At 39.2% G+C, this 24850-nt stretch overlaps 2 long non-coding RNA genes across 2 annotated transcripts in view; one reads left to right on the forward strand and one right to left on the reverse strand.

Moving 5' to 3' along the window:
• The window catches only part of LOC132106310 (uncharacterized), a 120056-nt gene that overhangs the window by 61409 nt on the left and 33797 nt on the right, over nucleotides 1-24850 (forward strand). The window lies entirely within an intron of this gene.
• Nucleotides 9973-22295, reverse strand: LOC132105943 (uncharacterized). The gene is made up of 2 exons (XR_009424009.1): nucleotides 22182-22295; nucleotides 9973-10380 (listed from the first exon to the last, which is right to left on the reverse strand). It is a non-coding gene; the product is annotated as an uncharacterized LOC132105943 (long non-coding RNA).

Consider the following 24850-nt stretch of genomic DNA (forward strand, 5'->3'; position numbering starts at 1 on the left):
CATATAGATCATGATTTTAAACAGTCATTTGACAGTAGAGTAAACTGGGAGACCAGTTTCATGTAGGCCGTAGATCAGGGGTGGGGAACGTTGATCCTGGAGGGCTTGTGTCCCTGCAGAGTTTAGCTCTAACCCTAATCAAACACACCTGAACAAGCTAAATCAAGGTCTTCAGAATACAGGTAGGTTTTTTTTTCAGGGTTGGAGCTAAACCTCAGCAGGGACACAGGCCCTCCAGGATCAACGATCCCCACCCCTGATCTGCGGCCTACATGAAACTGGTCTCCCAGTTTACTCTACTGTCAAATGACTGTTTAAAATCATGATCAATATGTTGTATTTTTTTATTGAGGGCCAATAAATCCACCTTTACTTGTGCAATGTCTGCCTCCATTGTCTGGACTATTTCACCACTTAAAATATTGCTCCCTTCCTCATCATCATCACCAGATTGATCAGAGTCAGAAATGTAGGGATGATTAAATGTACAGAGAGACCACCTCTTCAGCTGGGTCCCGGTACAGTTCTTTAGTCTGCACCTGAGTGCGATTTGCTGTATTCGCACCTGCCCAAAAGATCCCCACCAAGGGGGAAATCAACTTGAGTTTTATTCAGTCGAACCAAATAAGAGGTGTGAATACACCCATAGACACGGGTCATTGGTCCTGTTACCTGTCACTCATCACCAGCCATTGATGTCATCAATCCATTCATCACCAATCCAAAGAGATTACCCCAGATAAAAGAGTGTGCCATACCACTCACCAGCTCCCTTTTGCTGTTTGTTTATCTTTGCTGCTATTCGTCTGAAAACACATTGTCTAACTCATGTGTTCCCTTTTGTTTGTGTTGCTTGTTTTATTTGTATGTTCAATGACATCCTATGTCCAATCTTCTTGATGTAGTAACTTTCGTTAGCATTTACATTATGTTATGAGGCTTGGAATAAGCAGACAGGTAGGAATGTCACGTCACATACACTACAAAACACAGGATGCTTCTGTCTAGTACTTAGGTTAGGGGAGCCAACCCTTGTACTTTTGGTTATCCATAGAGGCCTCTTTGTATAAAACCTTTTTTTTTTTTTTTTTTTTACATTACACACTGGGAAATCCTCTTGCAGGAGGATCATTTCCCTCCTAAATTATAATACATAAATATTTTTTTACATGTATAAAGACCCACTTATACTGTGTGAGAAAAAAGGTTAGGCATCATTTTGTAAGTATAAATATAAATTATTTTTAATTAAATTATTGTATTTTAAATTTCCACTAGCTAAAGCCAAATCAAATTTAATAAAATATTATCTGGAAATATTTATTTAATATCAAGTTATGTTTTTCTACCCACTTGCATCAAATAAAATATTAAATGCAGATTTATCTGTAAAACACTTTTCACAATGAATATAATTACAAAACATCTTGAAATTGGAATTATATATAGAACTGTAATGCAGTCAACAGACCTACAACAACCAGGATTTTATGATGTAGACTTCTCTATGTCAACCAATTTTAGAGTGTACTGCATTAATATTACTAAATTACTATATAAATAAAACTTTTTTTTTTTTTTTGGTAGGGTGGGGGGTTGGAGGTTGGAGGTGGAAGGCAACAATATTAAACCATTTTTCTTTAGGACTACACCACTGATTAGCACGTCTGTGTAAAAAACGGCCAACAATTAGGCATTGTCTACAAAACCACTCCACACACCTGCGCTGGATTTGCTGTGCAGATGCTTTTGACAAACCCAAATAGAGCTGCTTGTGTCATCATTTCCATTCAATAAATAGAACAGTATGAGAAATTATTTTAGGGCAAAATTGCAGTCAGCCAAATGTTATTGTAAATATCCTGCACTATAACAGACTTTCTTTTTTTTATTATTTTATTTATTTTTGCCCAGGTTAAACCTTAACTTGCAAATTGTCACCAACTTTGAATGTTGTTTATTTTTAGCTGATTTCCTAGGCTCAGATCTTTTTCTTTCTGTTTTTTTTCCAGATGTTGCTCTTTCATAGTTTCCTCAATTCAGGAAGTTCTCTGTTGTTTTAAATATCAATATTTTATATGTTATTCTTAAATTTCTTCAGAAACATTCAATGAAGAAATGAGAGACTAATACACATACAGAAAGAAAGCAGAGCTATAAGATTAATTTAGATAACATAGCCCTCTTAATATTAAATTTTAAACAAAGCATTATTTTAATGAACGTGTCTTCATGAATATAGTTGTTTTCTATGAGGCTATATAAATCATACAATAACTATAACACAATAACATGTTATGAGTTTCCCTTGTGTGTAATCCAACAAATTTGAGCACAGACTGACATAATGGAACTTGATTTTAGGTACTACTGCCATCTAGTGATAAACAGAAAATGTTACCCAGTTGCACGTGACGTAAGAGTAAATAAAATAAATCAAGATAGATATTATTGGAATTCAGTTTTAAGTATATATATACATTTTATATATAGATTTTATATAGATTGTAATGTTTTGTAATGTAATGTTTTTTTTTAATATATATTTATATTAATGTCCATTATGTTTTATTAATGTACTTCTTAAAAAAGTAAAACACTTTGATCATTGTGAAAAAAAAAACATTATTATAAGGTTTACAAACTTATGTCATGCTTTCATTAGAGTTGTTACATATTTTCATTCTTCATAGCCATTTTTTCAAAACACAGGATGAATGAGAATGTGAACATTTGTTTTAATCACCAAAATACAACAGTATGATTTTCTTTCTATTTAGTACATTTATGGTTTTAAGCAGGTTTAACTGTGTTCTTATTCAGATAACACAAGCACAGAATATACAGCCAACTTAAGCATCACAATGTGAGATCTAATAACATATTTATCCACAGCAACATTTATTATTAAAAACATTAAGAATTTCAAGACAATATAAAAGCTGATAATGTGCCTGGAAAATGCATCCTAAAACTAGTGGGTGAACACAAAGAAGATGAGGGAGCCAAAGACCTTTTGTTCTTGAGGAAATATAAAGCACTCATGAGGGAAGCTGCATGCCAATTACGTTTAAATGGATGTAAGCCATTTCACCAGAGGTGGAAAGAGTACAAAAATATTATACTCAAGTAAAAGTACCATTACATTAATGAAATTTTACTTAAGTACAAGTAAAAGTACCAGTCTAAAAATCTACTCAAGTAAAAGTAAAAAGTAGCTCATTTAAAATTTACTCAGAGTAAAAATTACTTAGTTACATTTTAATAGTGGGAGGGAGTCAAAAATGGGACAGGCCAAAGGTGTCAAACTCAGTTCCTGGAGGGCCACAGTCCTGCACAGTTTAGATCTAACCCTAATTAAACACACCTGATCCAGCTAATCTAATCATTTAGGTTTATTTGAAAACTACATGATATGTGTGCTGGAGCAGGGTTAGAACTAAACTATAGCTATGGCCCTCCAGGAACTGAGTTTGACACCCCTGGGATAGGTCTATTAATCTCAAACTAGTTGTTTTTAATTAAACGAATCAGTTATTTAGAATAATAAAACATTTGGGCTGTTACCAGGCAAATCAGTATCAACAAACTCATCTTTTAATGCAGAGGAAATACAGAATATTCATTGGAAGTGGCAATTAGATGTATTATACTGTTTAGTGCAGGACAAGAATGCATTTAACCTGCAGTTACAAATACATGAATAATGTTTTGAAATACAAGACATAAAATGTTGAATACTCATTTGAAATGATAAGAAATTAATTAAAAAAAAAAAAAATTCAAAAGATACTTTAAATCTGAAATTAAAATGGCCAGTATGTGTCAGCAAGTCACTGTTAATAAGCGAGTCATTGCAATTGAACCGAATCATTTAAACGGTTGATTCATTCAGGAACGAAACACTGTCACGTTGCTCAGAGACGCAAAACTGCTTTGGTGGCTGTGTTTGGAATTATTTTCTGTTGTAGAAAGAGCTAAAAAAGGCAATATGGTGTCTAAAACGCAAGTCTCTTAATTAACTTGTTTACTGAACTGTTATATATATGTATGTATATATTCATGATGATTTTTGGAGGAAAAGACGGCCTTCTTTGTGTGATTTTGATTTAATATATGAAATTATATAAATATGTGTATTTTCTGCCCCTATATCTTCAATTTTGTGATCATTCTAAATGCATTTTAGGAAACTGAATCACACAGTGAAAGAATGCACTATAAATGCGCGCGCACATCATTAAAACAAAAAACATGATATTATCGCAGATGATATATATAGCACACTCCTCACCACTGTCTTTTTGGCTAATTTGTGCAAAACCTCTTGCTAAAATGTCAAAGCTTCATTTTAACCACCAATGCAACGATGCAATTATTTAGCTTACCTCTACATTCTTGCGAAGGGTTGATGTCTTGTCGAGATTTTATAAGCTGCTAGTTTGGTCTTCCTAGGCAAGTACAGTTTACACTGCATAATAGAGCATACATATGGCCAGGGGTTCACTTCATTTCCTTCGAGTTCAACTTCAAAATATGACGGGGTTTCGTTTTCAGCGGTGTCTGCACCACTAACGCCTGTTTTGACCGTCTGCATCTTTCTTGTGATTTTAGCGCCAGTTTGCCCTCCTGCCCATTATTTACTGACGTAGTTTCCAGGGAGCGATTTTTTTTTAATTTTTTTACTCAGTAATTAATGCGTTTTAAAATGTAGCGAAGTACAATACTTTAAACAAAATATACTTAAGTAAAAGTAAAATTACAGATTTAAAAAATTACTTTAAAAAGTATTAGTACACAAAAAAGCTACTCAATTACAGTAACGCGAGTAAATGTAATTTGTTACTTTCCACCTCTGCATTTCACAGTTCTATCACGTGTACATTTAGACAAGAAAACGTCTCGCTTACTTTTGTAACCTCGGTTTCCTGAAAATGGAACAAGACACTGCATTGTTTTAATAGCACTATGGGTATATAAAATGTTTGTGAATTACATCCAGTGTCACCCGGTGACAGTAGATTTGTTATGCTTAATGTGCAGTTGTTTCAAAACTTGCTGATGGAGATGAGAAGTAAGGTTTCAACCTTGGACACTTTGGATGATTTTTCGAATTCCAAAGACAGATATAAATTGGGTTAACACCTTCACAATAGCACACAGTGTAATACTGTGCAATGCTGCAGGAAAAAGCATGTTCAAACAGCACCATGAACAATTTCTACTTGACTTTGAACGAGGAAGTGGCTGAACACAAACGACGATAAGATGCTCAAAAGGTTCACCAGTTGCTTGAATTGGTTTCAAAGGGGCAGGTTTCAACACTTGATTTGGCTTCCTATGGATTATTACATCATAAGTCGTACACATTCCCTGATGACCCGATTAATCATTTAGAAATCCAGTCATCATATGTTGAAACTTAACAGGAACCACCAGGAATTCCTCAGTAACACTCCATCGCTAACGAAATATCCACAAGCAAGATTAGCTACTTCTACAGGAGTGACAGCACTCTGGAAGAGCTCATCCAAAGAGAAATCAACAAAGATGACAAATCAGGAACAAATTATTACAAACTTCATTAGACTGAATCTCCTTTTGATCACTCAATTCATCCTTATTAGTCACTCCTCTAGTCACTATAAATGCTACATCTTAACTAATGATCTCTGTTCGGTTTCATTTTTATTATCAGCGGTTACAGTTAGCCCATACACACTCACCTAGTCTATTTCTTAGTCTTAAGTCGCTTGGGTATATTTGTAGCAATAGCCAAAAATACACTATAGGTCAAATTTATTTATTTTTCTTTTATGCCAAACATTCATTAGGATATTAAGATCATGTTCAATTTAAAAATATTTTGTAAATTTCCTACTGTAAATTAATTTAACTTAATTTTTGATTAGTAATATGCATTGCTAAGTATATTTGGACAACTTTAAAGGCAATTTCCTCAGCATTTTGAAATTATTATTATTATTTATTTATTTTTATTTATTTATTTACGCACCCTAAGATTCCAATCAATGCAAAGCTTGTTCGTTCAGCTTTCAGATGATGTGTAAATCTCAATTTTTAAAAAATTACCCTTATGACTGGTTTTGTGGTCCAGAGTCACAAATAATATGAACACCCTCAATTGGCAAGGCTGGTCATACTCCCACTACTACCACACATTGAATAAATTCAGATTAAAGCCTTACCTCATTAAGAAGTAAGAGTATTCAGTCCTATTTGTCAAATTAAAACACTCTCACCAGTAAGTTACTGCAAGGAAAATGATAGAACAGACTCCAAAATAATTTCATTGCTTCAGTATCATGCAAGATTTTAAAAGGGACTTCTTCCTTCTCTCCTACCAAATATATACAACGAGAGGGGCACGATCAGATAATTAACCAGTTTGGGGCAGGTGCAACTCGTTTAGCTTACCATCTTAACTAGCACAATATGTATATATATGCAACCTACCTACCTCTGTCCTGTGACAGTTTTCCATCATTCGGTTTTGCTCCTTTGGCAATAATATCACAGACTCAATTCGTCACAACCTGCAGGCCTTAGGCTCATTCCTTTTCCACCAGTCACTGCCGCCGAGCAACAGGCTTTATCACAGCCACCGCTCTGCTTGACCAGCCAAACACTCTCCACAATGCTGAGGCTTAATCTCACCTCCACTGGCGAGACTTCTAACTTCTTCCCCGACATCCCCTTATCATTCGGCCATGTAAATATCATCTGATATAAAGTGGATAGTGTTTAAGCACCGAAGCAAACACTGATTTATTTAGATGAATCATTCTCGCAGAGGGTAAACAAAGCCGATCTGAACAAACTATTCTTCACCCTGCAAATTATCAAAGTTGCCCAATAGATTGAGCAAAACCCAGAACTCGCCTCACTCGTCACCACCATCGTCCTCCGTAAGACCTGGCTCTCCTCTTTGAGTCACAGCAGAAGGCCTCAAATGAGCTTGAGCCGTGCCCCAGTTCTCACCACAGCAAAAACCTCATTCGCTTTCCGCTTTAAAAAAAACATTAAAATTATTGAGCAAGTGCAACTAGCAACTGTGCATACTACTAGGCACCTCTCTCCAAGTCGCTACAAGCTGATATGTTTCTTGGCTGACTAGCTGTTTCAATACTTTTTGTGTGAAGGAAAGAGGAAAAGAATGTCTTTTTGTCATTTTATCACTTTTTAATGTTATCAAAGTCGTCATTTCTACTGCTACTTCTAACCTCTCTTTCTTTTCAGTGGTCTCCAGCTCCCATAACACACGCTAGTGAGGCTGTTTTTGCTAGCTGTGCAGACTATTATTCCCCCAAATATCACCACCATAGCAGACAATTTAAATATCAGGCTGCCTCTGCTGACAATTGCAGCCCATGCTCCTCCTTCTCATAGCTCCCTACTTCATTTAAAATTATATTGTCCTCTAGATCAAGTTCCGGCTCCCCTCAAGCTTCAAGATGCAACAAGTTTGGTCAGCACCCCAGATTCGGCCACTCCTCACACTGCACTGCCTCCCTTCTTTTCTTAACCAATCACTGCAGCACCATCAGCTGCCATGCCGTATGCAACATCGCCCACTGGCGTGGCTTCCCAACCTCCTTTTCTTTTCCTTTTTCCAGCAGCCCCCGCTACAGATGCCCAAGCAGGGCATTTTCAGCTAGCAACGCAAGCATACTGGCCTCCACTCTCATTTCTATCTTTCTCTTCCTCTTCCTATGGGCTTCCCCAAGCACCAGGGGCTAATCCGTGCATGAGGCTACCTCCGCAAACTGTTTACAGCCTCTCCCTCATTTCCACCTTTCTCTTCCTATGGGCCTCTTAAACACCAGGGGCTAGACCATGTGTGAGGATGACTCCGCAAATGGTTATGGCCCCTCCTTATCTTCCTTCTAACTCTTCTACTCAAACTAAACCTAAGTATACTTTATTCACAGCACTCACTCTACCTACTCCACCAAATGCTGCCACTCTGGAATCACCTCCTGTGCCTAATACCATCAAATATAAAATTCTCGTAGAAATTCAGAGCGCAGGCCTTGGAGGCAGACCCATCACCAACCCCAGTACCTCACTATTCGCAACTCCTATACCTATAACTCATCCCTTAAAACCTTTCCTTGAAGCGTCAATCTACTCTATCCTCCAAGCAGTTTCACCCAGAACTACCAATTCTTATCTAACAGCCTGAAAATGTTTCAAAGCTCTTCACCTCTCCTATAACCTACCTTTTCCCAATTTTTCTCTCCTCACAATTACTTCATTTACTACCTTAATCCCGCCAAGAACCTCCAAGCAGGGTCTTTCAAAGGTTACTTAAGTGGAGTTCAACTTTTTAATTTTTTCATAAACTAATCTATGGCTTCCCCTCCCACGAAATTCAGCACTCTCAACCATCAAACCCGGATTCCAGACAACTTGTAACTCTGGACATCCTTAAAAAATGCACCCAAAATCTCCACACAGGGTACCATTCGATCTGTATCGCTCGTACCCTCGATGCAATGATTTTATTGGCTTTTTTTGGTTTTCTGAGATGCTCTGAGACTCCACCCGAAAATCTCTGATTTGTCCATACTTGATAGCTAAACTATCGCTTATTTCATTAAACAAAGTACCCATGGACCAAGAAAGGAAAGCCCACTACGTATGCATTTTTAATCTCCCATCTCCAATTCAACCTTATCAGGCTCTCTTTTCTCATGTCCAACTCAGGACCCATCAAACTAAATCTGCACTGTAACCATCCCATTACATGTTTTTGGTTCCAAAAACACTTAGCTGTGTTCCCAAAACACAAACAGGTTTACCCGCAGAAATTTTTTCCAGCCACTCATTTCACATCAGGGCAGCAACTAGAGCAGCTCAAAAGGTCATCAGACGCTCTTAAAAGTTACATCAGGTATAATCAACTCCAACTAAACTCAAACTTAAGGCAGCCCACGTAAACCTGAATAAATAAATAAATAAATAAATAAATAATGTTTTACAAAAAATTTTTAATCATGTTGTTTACTCGATTAATCAATGTCTCTCCATCCCAATGCAGTAAGCCTTCCAGCCACTATTTCAAATCTCCTTGCCTATTTAATATCGGACAGGGCTCTCCCTTCTGTGCTTGCAGCTACCTTCGGTCACTTTGAGAGCCCTCCATCCGACGCATCAAATCACTCCTTGTATCCAGCTGCAAGGGGGACTCTCCCTTTCCAGTGCAGCAGAGCCACAGCTCCCATCGGAGGCAGCCAGAGTCCCTCCATCAGTCGCATCTACTTGCTTAATCAGCATAGGATGGGGCTCCCCTTCCACGGCAGCAGACCTGTCGGCTCCCTTCAGTCACATGTTTAATCCTCAGTCTGTCATTCTGAGTTACAATGCATGCCTTTAAGCTTCTTTTGGGGAGTTTTTTGGGTTAAGGCTACATTTCGGGCTCGTAGCCCTCTCCCAGGACAGCATGCCAAAATATGCTTAATATTTGCTATCAGATTAGATGTAAGGGTGAACTCATGAACCTATAGTTGTAGAAATCTTAGTACAGTATTGGGTAAAGTAATTTGTTTATATTAGTATAGTTGTTATATTACCACAGCAACTATAGTATTGCCACAGCAAATTAATTAAAGAGTTTTACTATTTGTAACAGGTGTTATATAAATTTATTAATTTCACACAAAATCCCTCCCTTTGTTATTATCAATTATTTTATATTTATTTAATTATTTTTCTATTATGGGAATGTTTCTTTCATCTGGGATGTTATTTGAGCTGTTTATATCCTTGTATGTACATTTTTCAGTGTTATTTTGTAATTGTTAAAATATAGTACGTGGTCCCTTTAAGAGTTAGTTTCCGGTTGCTTTCCTTCAGTTCGCAGTAAGCGCAGCTGGGGAAAGGTGAGTTCTGCTGGAGCTCTCACTGAAAAAAGTTTTAAATTAGTTTGTTTCTTTTGACTAATATGTATTTTTTTTTGTTAAAAAAATACAGTTTAATCTTATTGTAACACTAATAGAGGTTGGGTAACATGAAGTATGTATTTTCTTTTGGTGTTTATTAACCGTGTAAGTTCCGTGGCTAAAATCATCTGTTTTGACTGGCAGGTCAATGTAGAAATTGTGGAGAAAGGCCACGGATTGACTTTTGTTTTCATACATTTTCCTTTTTATTCATTCAGAATTAAAAAGTGGTCCAAAGAATCTCTTGTTGTCCGGTCTGGTTAAAATATCAACACAACGCAGAGAGAAGATACAGGCTGGTCACAATGGTGCCGTGACTTTTCCTTGATGCAAGTCATCGTGGATCCTCTTTGTTCAACGTCAGCATGGTCGCCGAGGTTTGCTGCATTCTGGAGCGCCAAAATTATGACTGTACCTGTATCAAAGAAAAAAGGTTGGACATTAGACTGTACATAATTCAGAAAAAGGTCGATAGTTCATATTCTCGGAAGCGAGGAAAAAAAGTAGTAGATAAGTTTGAATTTGTGATACAATCTTTGTTTGATTATTTGATTGTGTATTATTTCTGAGCTATCTACACAGTTTTTTTTTCTGTGGTCATCATCTGTTCTAATTTATTTTTGTTGATTTGTAGTATTCAAGATGTCACAAAATAGTGAAGAGACAAGTTACTCCTCTAGTGATGGGTTTGAATTGGGTTTTGCCAGGGGACGTATCTTTGGTGAACTTGAACAGACACCACTAAGAAGGACAGTTAATATTGGTTCTCCTGATTTCTGTTCTACCCCTAATCCTGTTAGAGTACATACGACTGAATCAGAAAAGTGTGAAGGTGTTGCATCAGGCAGTACTAGTAACGCTGATTTGAGTAGTTTAATCACACAGCTTGGACAACAAATAGGGCAGTCAATATCTGATCAGCTGAAAAAAGACTGATAAAACACAAAGCCTAGGGACAAGCCAGTTTCTCATGGAGTCACCTTCTCTAAATTTGACTGGTATGAAGTTAGTGATGAAGCCTGATGTCAAGGTACCTCCCTGTTTCAGAGGGGATGGATCTGACAAATTATCACTACACGAATGGGAAGAACTCATGGATGTTTATTTGAGGAAGAAAGGTGTTCCTTTAGCTTCCTGGGAATGACCTGAAAGTGTCAGCAGATCAAGGTGGGTTACCAGTTACACCGTCAGTTCAGGCAAGTGACAGCTGCACTCAGTCCCTTATCAATTTACTTGATCGTGTGCTGAAACAAAACATGCAAAGCCCTTCTTCACCTGTAAATTCGTTTAGACATGGGAATTTGAGCAGGACGTTTTGCAAAGTTTGCAGAGGCACAGACCATTCTACAGTTGCACATTGTAGAAGAGATGGTTTATGCTTGTTTTGTTTTGAACATGGACACAGGAAAAGGGAGTGCCCAAAGTGGAGTAGTAACAACAGTCTGGAGGTGAACTACAGTCATGGCCAAAAGTTTTGGGAATTACATAAATATTGGAAATTGGAAAAGTTGCTGCTTAAGTTTTTATAATAGCAATTTGCATATACTCCAGAATGTTATGAAGAGTGATCATGATCATTTACCATGAAAATTATCTTAATCCCAAAAAAACCTTTCCACTGCATTTCATTGCTGTCATTAAAGGACCTGCTGAGATCATTTCAGTAATCGTCTTGTTAACTCAGGTGAGAATGATGACGAGCACAAGGCTGGAGATCATTATGTCAGGCTGATTGGGTTCTTCCTGTTGGCCTTCTGTAGCAAATTGTAGCTCCGTGTAGCTGTTTTTATTTTATTTTTTCTCTAGAATCTTTATCTTACTATCACTTTCTGTTTTTTAAAGTGGTAAAATATAACTTAATTCACACCATATTTCTGATATTATCGATCAATCTTATCAGATTAACTTTGATCGTTCACTTTTATTTTATATCCGTGAGTGCAGTACACCTGCAAAGCGTTAGCACTCGTTAGCTTGTCATTAGCGTTTTCATTCGAACCTATCGCTGTTTTCTTTTCTCCTCTCCCTCGCTCCAGTTTTTCACAAGTTCATCAAACAACCGCAGTAAGAATATTTCATCAAGCACGGTGAGTAATGGCTTCTCCCGTCATTGTTACTTGCACCTCTTGCCACATGTACAGTTTATCTATCTCTGTCGCTGATGAGGGATTCACATGTGATAAATGCAGGGAAATAGTTAGGCTGACAGAGAAGATTTCAGAATTAGAGACACGCATCCAAACTTTAATTGAGGACAGTAAGAATGTTAGGGCTCTAGATACGGCTTTGGATGCGTCTAGCTCAGGGATTCCTGTACATTGTTCGGTTCCGGAAACAGAGCCCCAGCAGCAGGGCAACTGGGTGACGGTGAGGCAGCGTAGTCGTGGGTCAAAACACCGCTCTTCTGTTCCGATCAAAACATTAAACAGGTTCTCCCCACTCAGTGATGCACCCACTGAGAAACCTGATGAAAGTGCTCTAGTTATTGGTGATTCTATTGTACGGAACGTGAATATAGAGACACCAGCCACCATAGTCAAATGTTTACCGGGAGCCAGAGCGCCTGACATCTTGGCAAATTTAAAAGTGCTGGCTAATGCTAAACGTAAATACAGTAAGATTGTTATTCATGCCAGCGCTAATGATGTTCGACTTCGCCAGTCGGAGATCACTAAAAATAACATTAAAGAGGTGTGTGAACTTGCAAGCACGATGTCAGACACTGTAATATGCTCTGGTCCCCTCCCTGCTTACCGTGGTGATGAGATGCATAGCAGATTGTCATCACTCAATGGCTGGATGTCTAAGTGGTGCCCACAGAATAACATAGGTTTCATAGACAATTGGACGAGCTTTTGGGGCAGACCTGACCTGTTTAAAAGAGATGGTCTTCATCCCTCCTGGGGTGGCGCCACTCTTCTCTCTAGAAATATGGCAAATAGTCTTAGTGTTTATACTTGACTAACTGGGGCCCAGGTCAGGAAGCAGACAGACTGGCTAAACCGACCGTCTGCTAGCTGCCTCCCGTCACAGAGGTCAGTTAATTCTCAGCACATAGAGACTCTTTCACCTAGATATCACACTATAGAGGCTGTGTCTGTTCCCCGAACTAGAAAATACAAAAAACGTCCAAACCAAGTTAAGATTAACAATTTAATTGAGGTTCAACAAATAAAAAACAGAAGCAATATGGATAAACAAATGATAAAGCTTGGCTTATTGAATATCAGATCCCTTTCTACAAAAACACTTTTTGTAAATAATATGATCACTGATCATAATATAGATGTACTCTGTTTGACAGAAACCTGGCTAAAACCTGATGATTACATTATTTTAAATGAGTCCACCCCCCAAGATTACGGTTATAAACATGAGCCACGTCTAAAAGGCAAAGGTGGAGGTGTTGCTTCAATTTATAACAACGTTTTCAGGATTTCTCAGAGGGCAGGCTACAAGTATAACTCGTTTGAAGTAATGGTACTTCATATAACATTATCCAAAGAAACAAATGTTAATGATAAATCCCCTGTTATGTTTGTACTGGCTACTGTATACAGGCCACCAGGGCACCATACAGACTTTATGAAAGAGTTTGGTGATTTTACATCCGAGTTAGTTCTGGCTGCAGATAAAGTTTTAATAGTTGGTGATTTTAATATCCATGTTGATAATGAAAACGATGCATTGGGATCAGCATTTATAGACATTCTGAACTCTATTGGTGTTAGACAACACGTTTCAGGACCTACTCATTGTTGAAATCATACTCTAGATTTAATACTGTCACATGGAATTGATGTTGATGGTGTTGAAATTATTCAGCCAAGTGATGATATCTCAGATCATTATTTAGTTCTTTGCAAAATTCATATAGCCAAAATTGTAAATTCTACTTCTTGTTACAAGTATGGAAGAACCATCACTTCTAACACAAAAGACTGCTTTTTAAGTTATCTTCCTGATGTATCCAAATTCCTTAGCATATCCAAAACCTCAGAACAACTTGATGATGTAACAGAAACTATGGACTCTCTCTTTTCTAGCACTTTAAATAAAGTTGCTCCTTTACGCTTAAGGAAGGTTAAGGAAAACAGTTTGACACCATGGTATAATGAGCATACTCGCACCCTAAAGAGAGCAGCCCGAAAAATGGAGCGCAGCTGGAGGAAAACAAAACTAGAGGTATTTCGTATTGCTTGGCGGGAAAGTAACATATCCTACAGAAAAGCATTAAAAACTGCTAGATCCGATTACTTTTCTTTTCTTTTATAAGAAAACAAACATAACCCCAGGTATTTATTCAATACAGTGGCTAAATTAACGAAAAATAAAGCCTCAACAAGTGTTGACATTTCCCAACACCACAGCAGTAATGACTTTATGAACTACTTTACTTCTAAAATCGATACTATTAGAGATAAAATTGCAACCATTCAGCCGTCAGCTACAGTATCACATCAGACAGTGCACTATAGACCCCCTGAGGAACAGTTCCACTCATTCTCTACCATAGGAGAGGAAGAATTTTATAAACTTGTTAAATCATCTAAACCATCAACATGTATGTTAGACCCAATACCATCTAAGCTCCTAAAAGAGGTGCTTCCAGAAGTCATAGATCCTCTTCTGACTATTATTAATTCCTCATTGTCATTAGGATATGTCCCCAAAACCTTCAAACTGGCTGTTATTAAGCCTCTCATCAAAACACCACAACTTGACCCCAAAGAACTAGTTAATTATAGACCAATCTCGAATCTCCCTTTTCTGTCCAAGATACTAGAAAAGGTGGTATCCACACAATTATATTCCTTCTTAGAGAAAAATGGTATATGTGAGGATTTCCAGTCAGGATTTAGACCGTATCATAGTACTGAGACTGCTCTCCTTAGAGTTACAAATGATCTGCTCTTATCATCTGATCGTGGGTGTATCTCTCTATTAGTTTTATTGGATCTTAGTGCTGCGTTTGACACAATTGACCACAACATTCTTTTGCATAGACTTGAACACTTTGTTGGCATCAGTGGAAGTGCATTAGCATGGTTTAAATCGTACTTATATGACCGCCATCAGTTCGTAGCAGTGAATGAAGATGTATCCTATCGATCACAAGTGCAGTATGGAGTACCCCAAGGCTCAGTACTAGGGCCGCTACTCTTCACGCTTTATATGTTACCCTTGGGAGATATCATCAGGAAACATGGTGTTAGCTTTCACTGTTATGCTGATGATACTCAGCTCTATATTTCTTCGCAGCTCGGTGAAACACACCAATTTGAAAAACGAATGGATTGCATAGTCGATATAAAAAACTGGATGACGAGTAATTTCTTACTGCTAAATTCTGAAAAAACAGAGGTGTTAATTATAGGACCTAAAAACTCTGCTTGTAATAAACTAGAACACTGTCTAAGACTTGATGTTTGCTCTGTCAATTCTTCGTCATCAGTTAGGAACCTAGGTGTGCTATTTGATCGCAATCTTTCCTTAGAAAGCCACGTTTCTAGCATTTGTAAAACTGCATTTTTCCATCTCAAAAATATATCTAAATTACGGCCTATGCTCTCAATGTCAAATGCAGAAATGTTAATCCATGCATTTATGACCTCAAGGTTAGATTATTGTAATGCTTTATTGGGTGGTTGTTCTGCACGCTTAGTAAACAAACTACAGCTAGTCCAAAATGCAGCAGCAAGAGTTCTTACTAGAACCAGGAAGTATGACCATATTAGCCCGGTCCTGCAAACACTGCACTGGCTCCCTATCAAGCATCGCATAGATTTTAAAATATTGCTTATTACTTATAAAGCCCTGAATGGTTTAGCACCTCAGTATTTGAATGAGATCCTTTTACATTATAATCCTCTACGTCCGCTACGTTCTCAAAACTCAAAACTATTATCAATTTGATAATATCTAAAATATCAAAATCAACTGCAGGCGGCAGATCCTTTTCCTATTTGGCGCCCAAACTCTGGAATAACCTATCTAACATTGTTCGGGAGGCAGACACACTCTTGCAGTTTAAATCTAGATTAAAGACCCATCTCTTTAACCTGGCATACACATAACATACTAATATGCTTTTATTATCCAAATCCGTTAAAGGATTTTTAGGCTGCATTAATTAGGTAAACCGGAACCGGAAACACTTCCCATAACACCCTATGTACTTGCTACTTCATTAGAAGAATGGCATCTACGCTAATATTTGTCTGTTTCTCTCTTGTTCCGAGGTCAACGTGGCCACCAGATCCAGTCTGTGTCCAGATCAGAGGGTCACTGCAGTCACCCGGATCCAGTACGTATCCAGACCAGATGCTGGATCAGCACCTAGAATGGACCTCTACATCCCTTAAAGACAGTGGAGACCAGGACAACTAGAGCCCCAGATACAGATCCCCTGTAAAGACCTTGTCTCAGAGGAGCACCAGGACAAGACCACAGGAAACAGATGATTCTTCTGCACAATCTGACTTTGCTGCAGCCTGGAATTGAACTACTGGTTTCGTCTGGTCAGAGGAGAACTGGCCCCCCAACTGAGCCTGGTTTCTCCCAAGGTTTTTTTCTCCATTCTGTCACCGATGGAGTTTCGGTTCCTTGCCGCTGTCGCCTCTGGCTTGCTTAGTTGGGGACACTTCATCTACAGCGATATCGTTGACTTGATTGCAAATAAATGCACAGACACTATTTAACTGAACAGAGATGACATAACTGAATCCAATGATGAACTGCCTTTAACTATCATTTTTGCATTATTGACACTGTTTTCCTAATGAATGTTGTTCAGTTGCATTGACGCATTGTATTTTGTTTAAAGCGCTATATAAATAAAGGTGACATTGACATTGACAATTGCAGACTTGACATGTTAAAAGGAGGGTGATGCTTGAAATCATTGTTCTTCCATTGTTAACCATGGTGACCTGCAAAGAAACGCGTGCAGCCATCATTGCATTGCATAAAAATGGCTTCACAGGCAAGGATATTGTGTCTACTAAGATTGCACCTAAATCAACAATTTATAGGATCATCAAGAACTTCAAGGAAAGAGGTTAAATTCTTGTAAAGAAGGCTTCAGGGCATCCAAGAAAGTCCAGCAAGTGCCAGGATCGTCTCCTAAAGAGGATTCAGCTGCGGGATCAGAGTGCCACCAGTGCAGAGCTTGCTCAGGAATAGCAGCAGGCAGGTGTGAGCGCATCTGCACGCACAGTGAGGCGAAGACTTTTGGAAGATGGCCTGGTGTCAAGAAGGGCAGCAAAGAAGCCACTTCTCTCCAAAAAAAACATCAGGGACAGATTGATCTTCTACAGAAAGTATAGTGAATTGACTGCTGAGGACTGGGGCAAAGTCATATTCTCCGATGAAGCCCCTTTCCGATTGTTTGGGACATCTGGAAAAAGGCTTGTCCGGAGAAGAAAAGGTGAGCGCTACCATCAGTCCTGTGTCATGCCAACAGTAAAGCATCCTGACACCATTCATGTGTGGGGTTGCTTCTCATCCAAGGGAGTGGGCTCACTCACAATTCTGCCCAAAAACACAGCCATGAATAAAGAATGGTACCAAAACACCCTCCAATAGCAACTTCTTCCAACAATCCAACAACAGTTTGGTGAAGAACAATGCATTTTCCAGCACGATGGAGCACCGTGCCATAAGGCAAAAGTGATAACTAAGTGGCTCGGGGACCAGAATGTTGAAAGTTTGGGTCCATGGCCTGTAAACTCCCCAGATCTTAATCCCATTGAGAACTTGTGGTCAATCCTCAAGAGGCGGGTGGACAAACAAAAACCCACTAATTCTGACAAACTCCAAGAAGTGATTATGAAAGAATGGGTTGCTATCAGTCAGGATTTGGCCCAGAAGTTGATTTAGAGCATGCCCAGTCGAATTGCAGAGGTCCTGAAAAAGAAGGGCCAACACTGCAAATACTGACTCTTTGCATAAATGTCATGTAATTGTCGATAAAAGCCTTTGAAACTTATGAAGTGCTTGTAATTATATTTCAGTACATCACAGAAACAACTGAAACAAAGATCTAAAAGCAGTTTAGCAGCAAACATTTTGAAAACTAATATTTATGTAATTCTCAAAACTTTTGGCCACGACTGTACTCACCACAAGGAGCTGGTCCTTTAAACCATTAGACCCACATTTGGAGAGGGGATGTGTGGGTGATGATCAAACCCTCATAAGTGATCTGGAACAGCAGTATGAGAATGCATGCCATACAGCATCTGGTGGTACTTGCGTGATATACACACAAAATATGCAGAAAATAAAGGCTTTTGATGACCTTTTCTATACTTCTGTGATTGTAAATGACCAGTTTCACATGAGAGGAATGCTTGACACTGGCTCCATGTCATGTACCCTCAGTGAGACAGCTGAACAAAAGTTGTTGGCTGAAAATGTCGTTCTGGACAAAAAATCACTACCTGAGAATATCATTCTTGTCGGTGTTAGGGGTAGGACCGCACAGCCAAAATGTTTGTACGAAGTTAACGTGAAACTGTATGGCATCAAGTGTCAAGTTCCAGTTCTCGTTGTTCCAGGTCAACATGATGATTAAGTTGGTGCCAAGAATTAAATCAAGCACATTGTTAATCAAATGAAGAACACAGACGAGTATTGGGATTTTATATCGCAAAGTGCTACACAGTTATCACCGGACGGTGAACACTTTTTGGATGTGATGTCAAATCTCACACGCTGGCGACATGATGAGATCCCTAGCAAAATTGGATCCGTAAAGCTCCATCATGCTGTCACTCTTGCTGCTAGACAAGAACATTTAGTGTGGGGAAGACTGCCCAGCAACACTCCATTGTCCCTTGGGAGCACCATTCTTGTTGAACCTACTTCTTCTAAGACTATGCCAAGAAATATCATGGTTGCACGTGTGATAACATCTATGTGGGGTAATAGGTGGGTACCCATGAAAATAACCAATTTGTCAGACCAACCCGTCACACTAAGAAAGAATCGGAAATTGGCAGATGTTTCACCTTGTCTGGCTGCTGAAGATTTTCCAGTTTTGCAGGGAATTGGACAGGTAAAGGAGGTTAACCCAGAGATGCAAGCTACTACAAATTGTGCTTTAAATTTGAGACTGCAAGATGTTGGGTTGAGTGAAATTGACATTGATCACTGCAAAGTCACTGATGCATCCAAAGAGAAACTTGTACAGTTATTGGTGAATTACAATGATGTGTTTTCCAAGCATCCCTTAGACTGTGGAGAGGCTAAGGAGTTTGAACACCGTATTCGACTTACAGATGAGAGGCCTTTCCGGTTACCATATCGGAGGATCCCTCCTGCGCATTACCAGAAGTTGCGTCAGGCGTTAACGGAAATGGAGGAGCAAGGGATAATTAGAAAATCGGTAAGCGAATATGCATCACCCTTGGTGCTTGTGTGGAAAAAAGATGGAAGCCTCCGCATCTGTACAGACTTCAGGTGGCTTAATGCGAGAACACTCAAAGATGCTCATCCGCTCCCTCATCAGTCCGACTGCCTTGCTGCATTAGGAGGTAACAATTACTTCAGTACCCTGGACTTAACCTCCGGATTCTACAATTTACCCATGCATGAACAAGACAAAAAATACACTGCTTTCATCACTCCTATGGGACTACATGAGTATAACCGCATGCCACAAGGCTTGTGCAACAGTCCAGCTTCGTTCATGCGGATGATGCTTAGCATTTTTGGGGATATGAACTTCAGTAGCTTGCTCTGCTATTTAGATGATCTACTTGTGTTTGCACCCACGGAGCAAGAGGCTTTGAGCAGGCTCGAAACGGTTTTTCAGCGGCTTCACCTTAAAATGAGTCCCAAAAAAGTGTCATTTTATGTGTGATTCAGTGAAGTTCGTGGGTCATGTTATTTCTAGCCATGGTGTCTCTGAAGACTTCACAAAGGTGGATGTTATATCCAAATTGTCCAAGTTGCAACTTATGGAGGACGATGGTTGCACTCCATCAGCACGAAGAATCAAGTGATTTTTAGGAATGATTTTCTACTATCAACACTTTATTCCTAATTGTTCTTCGATTGCCAAGCCTCTCTTTGCTTTAACTGCGGGCCAGAAGAGAAGAGGTAAAGAGAAAGTTAGGAAGCCTGTTGGCTCGTTTAGAAAGCTGAATCCAAGTGATTGGACGGAGGAATGCGATATTGCTTTCAATACACTTAAGCAGAAGTTGTTGAACTGTGCTTTGCTTGCACATCCTGATTTCTCTAGGCCTTTGATTCTTTCAATTGACGCATCTCTGGATGGGTTAGGTGCTGTGCTGTCCCAAGTTCCAGCTGGGGAAGAAATAGCTCGGCCAATTGCCTTTGCCAGCAAAACCCTGACTACATCACAGAAAAAGTACCCTGCGCACAGGTTCGAGTGTTTGGCTTTGAAGTGGAGTGTGTGCGAAAAGTTCAGCCACTGGCTTAAGGGGCACAGCTTCACAGTTTGGACTGACAACAATCCACTTACGCACATTATGACTAAGCCAAAACTCGATGCCTGTGAACAAAGGTGGGTTTCAAAATTAGCCCCCTATTTTTTTGACATAACACATATCGCAGGAGTTAAGAACATTGTGGCTGATACCTTAAGCAGAGATCCATTTGCAAGGTCAATTAGTCATAGGCTCATGAATGAGAGTTACAATCGCTTACTTACCGAAGCTGATGTTGTAGAAAAAGAAGGAATACAGGATGTGTTTCGTCTGAAGGTTGAGTGCCACAAGATAAGTGATCAGATTGGATGTCAGTCAAGCTGTCACATGCAGTCGTGTGATCCAGCAGCAGTTAAGACACTTTGCCAAGCCCAAGATGACTGGGAAACAGCGGCGGTGACGCGAGCAGTTCAGTTGGTGCAGTTAGTGCAACAGGTTGCTGCCACTACCCAAAGTGAACAACCTCTGCCTGTGTTCTCTCATGATGAGTTGGGGAGGAGTCAAGAGCTTGACCATACCATTTCCAAGGTTCTCCCTTTTGTACTTCGTAAAAGACGTCCTTCAAGACGAGAGAGAGAGAGAAGCTCGACCACAGAGCGTTGGCTCTTGTCAAGCAATGGGATCGTCTATATATGTGTGATGGAATTCTGTACAGGGTAACTAAGAACCCAATAAGCAGACAGAGAAGACATCAGTATGTTCTGCCTCAGAACATGGTATAAAAAGCCTTACATGGTCTTCACGATCTTGCTGGTCACCAAGGACAGGCTAGAACAGTTCACTTGGCGAGACAGCGCTTCTTCTGGCCCAAGATGGAGCGTGAGATCAGAGAATATGTGAAGTGTTGCAAGAGGTGTATTCTGGCCAAAACACCTGACTCAGCTACTCGAGCTCCACTGGAAAGCATTCAAACTTCTGCACCTATGGAGTTGGTATGTCTTGACTTTTGGACTGCAGAAGATAGCAAACAGCATTCAGTGGATGTGTTGGTCCTGACGGATCATTTCACTAAACTTGCACATGCCTTTCCTTGCATCAACCAGACGGCTAAGCAAGTTGCTCGGAAGTTATGGGACCATGTGTTCTGTGTACATGGTTTCCCTGAGCGGATCCACACGGATCAAGGTACAAACTTCGAGAGTGAGCTCATTGCTGAATTGCTAACACTTTCTGGGGTCTCCAAATCTCGCAAGACTGCCTATCATCCTATGGGAAATGGCATCACGGAGCAGTTCAACCGAACCTTAGGAAATATGCTTCGCTCCTTGCCCTTGAGATCTAAGGATAAGTGGCCACAACAGATTCAGACTCTGACCTTCGCGTACAACTCAACAATACATGAGACGACGGGTTACGCACCTTTCCAACTCATGTTTGGACGTGTCCCACGCTGTGGACGTAATGTTCAAGCAAGTATCAAAGGATCCAGTGATTGTTGACTACAGCAGCTATGTTGCAAATTTAATGTCTCATCTTCACAAAGCAGCTGAAATTGCCCAAAAACATGCTGTACAGGAGCAGAGGAAACCGACAAAGTTTTATAACCGCAAGATGAAGGGAGTACATTTGAACAATGGGGATAGAGTGCTCATTGCCAATAAAAGAGAAAGAGGGAAAAGAAAGTTGGCAGATAGATAGGAATCTACTGTGTACAACATTGTGGATAATGACCCTTGGACACACATATACAAAGTGAAGGATGACAAAGGACATACCAAAGTGGTACATCGGAATATGCTCTTAGACATCAGTTTCTTACCAGTGACATGTCCTGAGGATGAAACATGTGGATCTACAGTTGCTGATTGCTCAAACGATTCTGATTGTGAGAGCCGATCAACAAATTCCACTGATTCCTTGGAGGACGAAGATCCTGAAAGCAGAACACATTCATTAGTATTGAATGAGGATGTCTCAAGGAGTTCAAAATCTCTTGATGTACAAATGGAAACGGAAGAAGATGAGAGTGATGGCACTTACTGTGTTAATTCCATTCGACAGTCAACACCAGATGCTCTCTGATAAAACACTGAGAGCAGGAACTTCTGATTGTGACATTTTATCGGCAACAGTTGACTTTACCAATTCAGGTATTACTGACTTCGATTTGCCGGTCTGTGATGATGTGTCAGTGTCAGGTCCTGAACAAGCCCAAGGCACACTTACTACATGGGCTGGTAGAGTTGTAAAAAAAAAGTCAACCGTCTGATTGAGACCATGGCCCAAAAAACATTTAAAATGGCAAACTTATCAGACAGGTTCCAGAAAAAGTCTCAGTCTCTTTTAAGCCTATTCTAATTTTTGTGATTGAGAAGGAAGTTTACTCTCTATTTTTTTTCTTTTTGGGGTAGATTTCTATTAAGTGTAATATATGAATAATGTGAATGAGGATTTTTTTGCAAAGATTAAGTGTGGTATGGTGTACTTGGCAACATACTTAACTAAGAGGTTTTGGGGCCTGATCACCCTCAACTTTCTCTGTATCTGTCGAGACAGATGGCTTTCATTGCTGTAACTGAGTTTTTGCATTGTGACTCTTTAGGAAATCCTCTTTGTGCACATACAGAATTTTGGTGAAATTAGGGGAGGTAAATGTAACAGGTGTTATATAAATTTATTAATTTCACACAAAATCCCTCCCTTTGTTATTATCAATTATTTTATATTTATTTAATTATTTTTCTATTATGGGAATTTTTCTTTCATCTGCGATGTTATTTGAGCTGTTTCCATCGTTGTATGTACATTTTTCAGTGTTATTTTGTAATTGTTAAAATATAGTACGTGGTCCCTTTAAGAGTTAGTTTCCGGTTGCTTTCCTTCAGTTCGCAGTAAGCGCAGCTGGGGAAAGGTGAGTTCTGCTGGAGCTCTCACTGAAAAAAGTTTTAAATTAGTTTGTTTCTTGTGACTAATATGTATTTTTTTTGTTAAAAAATACAGTTTAATCTTATTGTAACACTAATAGAGGTTGGGTAACATGACGTATGTATTTTCTTTTGGTGTTTATTAACCGTGTAAGTTCCGTGGCTAAAATTATCTGTTTTGACTGGCAGGTCAATGTAGAAATTGTGGAGAAAGGCCACGGATTGACTTTTGTTTTCATACATTTTCCTTTTTATTCATTCAGGTATGTTTTCTATCCATGTTTCTGTTAGTGTTGTTGTTTTGAATTCATGTAACATGTTTTACATTGAGAAAATGTTAAATATTGTTGATGTAATCATATGCAGTTCATTTAATAATTGTAATATGATGTCAGTTCGCGGTAAGCGCAGCTGGAGAAAGGTCAATGTAGAAATTGTGGAGAAAGGCCACGGATTGACTTTTGTTTTCATACATTTTCCTTTTTATTCATTCAGAATAAAAAGTGATCCAAAGAATCTCTTGTTGTCCGGTCTGGTAAAAATATCAACACAACGCAGAGAGAAGATCACATATAGTACAATTCAAAAACTCTATTTACTATAAATAACTATAGTATTTTTTCATGTGGGAAGAAAAAAAATCTAAGTCAGTTTTTTTTTTTACCATTTCTCTGCCTTCAGACAAGACTGGGTCCACAGAACCAGCCGACTTAACAGGCATTGCATTAGCATTCGTTAGCTTGTCATTAGTGTTTTCATTTGCACCTATCGCTGTTTTCTTTTCTCCTCTCCTCTCTCTCGCTCCAGTTTTTCACAAGGTCATCAAACAACTGTGGAAAGAATATTTCATCAAGCACAGTGAGTAATGGCTTCTCTTGCTATTGTTATTTGCACCTCTTGCCACATGTACAGTTTATCTATCTCTGTCGCAGATGAGGGATTCACATGTGATAAATGCAGGGAAATAGTTAGGCTGACAGAGAAGATTTCAGAATTAGAGGCACGCTTCTTTAATTGAGGACAGTAAGAATGTCAGGGCTCTAGATACGGCTTTGGATAAGTCTAGCTCAGGGATTCCTGTACATTGTTCGGTACCGGCAACAGAGCCCTTGCAGCAGGGCATCTGGGTGACAGTGAGGCAGCATAGTCGTGGGTCAAAACACCGCTCTTCTGTTCTAATCAAAACATTAAACAGGTTCTCCCCACTCAGTGATGCACCCACTGAGAAACCTGATGAAAGTGCTCTAGTTATTGGTGATTCTATTGTATGGAACGTGAATATAGAGAAACCAGACACCATGGTCAAATGTTTACCGAGAGCCAGAGCGCCTGACATCTTGGCAAATTTAAAAGTGCTGGCTAATGCTAAACGTAAATACAGCTAGATTGTTATTCATGCCGGCGCTAATGATGTTCGACTTTGCCAGTCGGAGATCACTAAAAATAACATTAAAGAGGTGTGTGAACTTGCAAGCACAATGTCAGACACTGTAATATGCTCTGGTCCCCTCCCTGCTTACCGTGGTGACGAGATGCATTACAGATTGTCATCACTCAATGTCTG

This window comes from Carassius carassius, chromosome 26, assembly GCF_963082965.1.
Source record: "Carassius carassius chromosome 26, fCarCar2.1, whole genome shotgun sequence".
In the NCBI taxonomy this organism is placed as follows: Eukaryota; Metazoa; Chordata; class Actinopteri; order Cypriniformes; family Cyprinidae; genus Carassius; species Carassius carassius.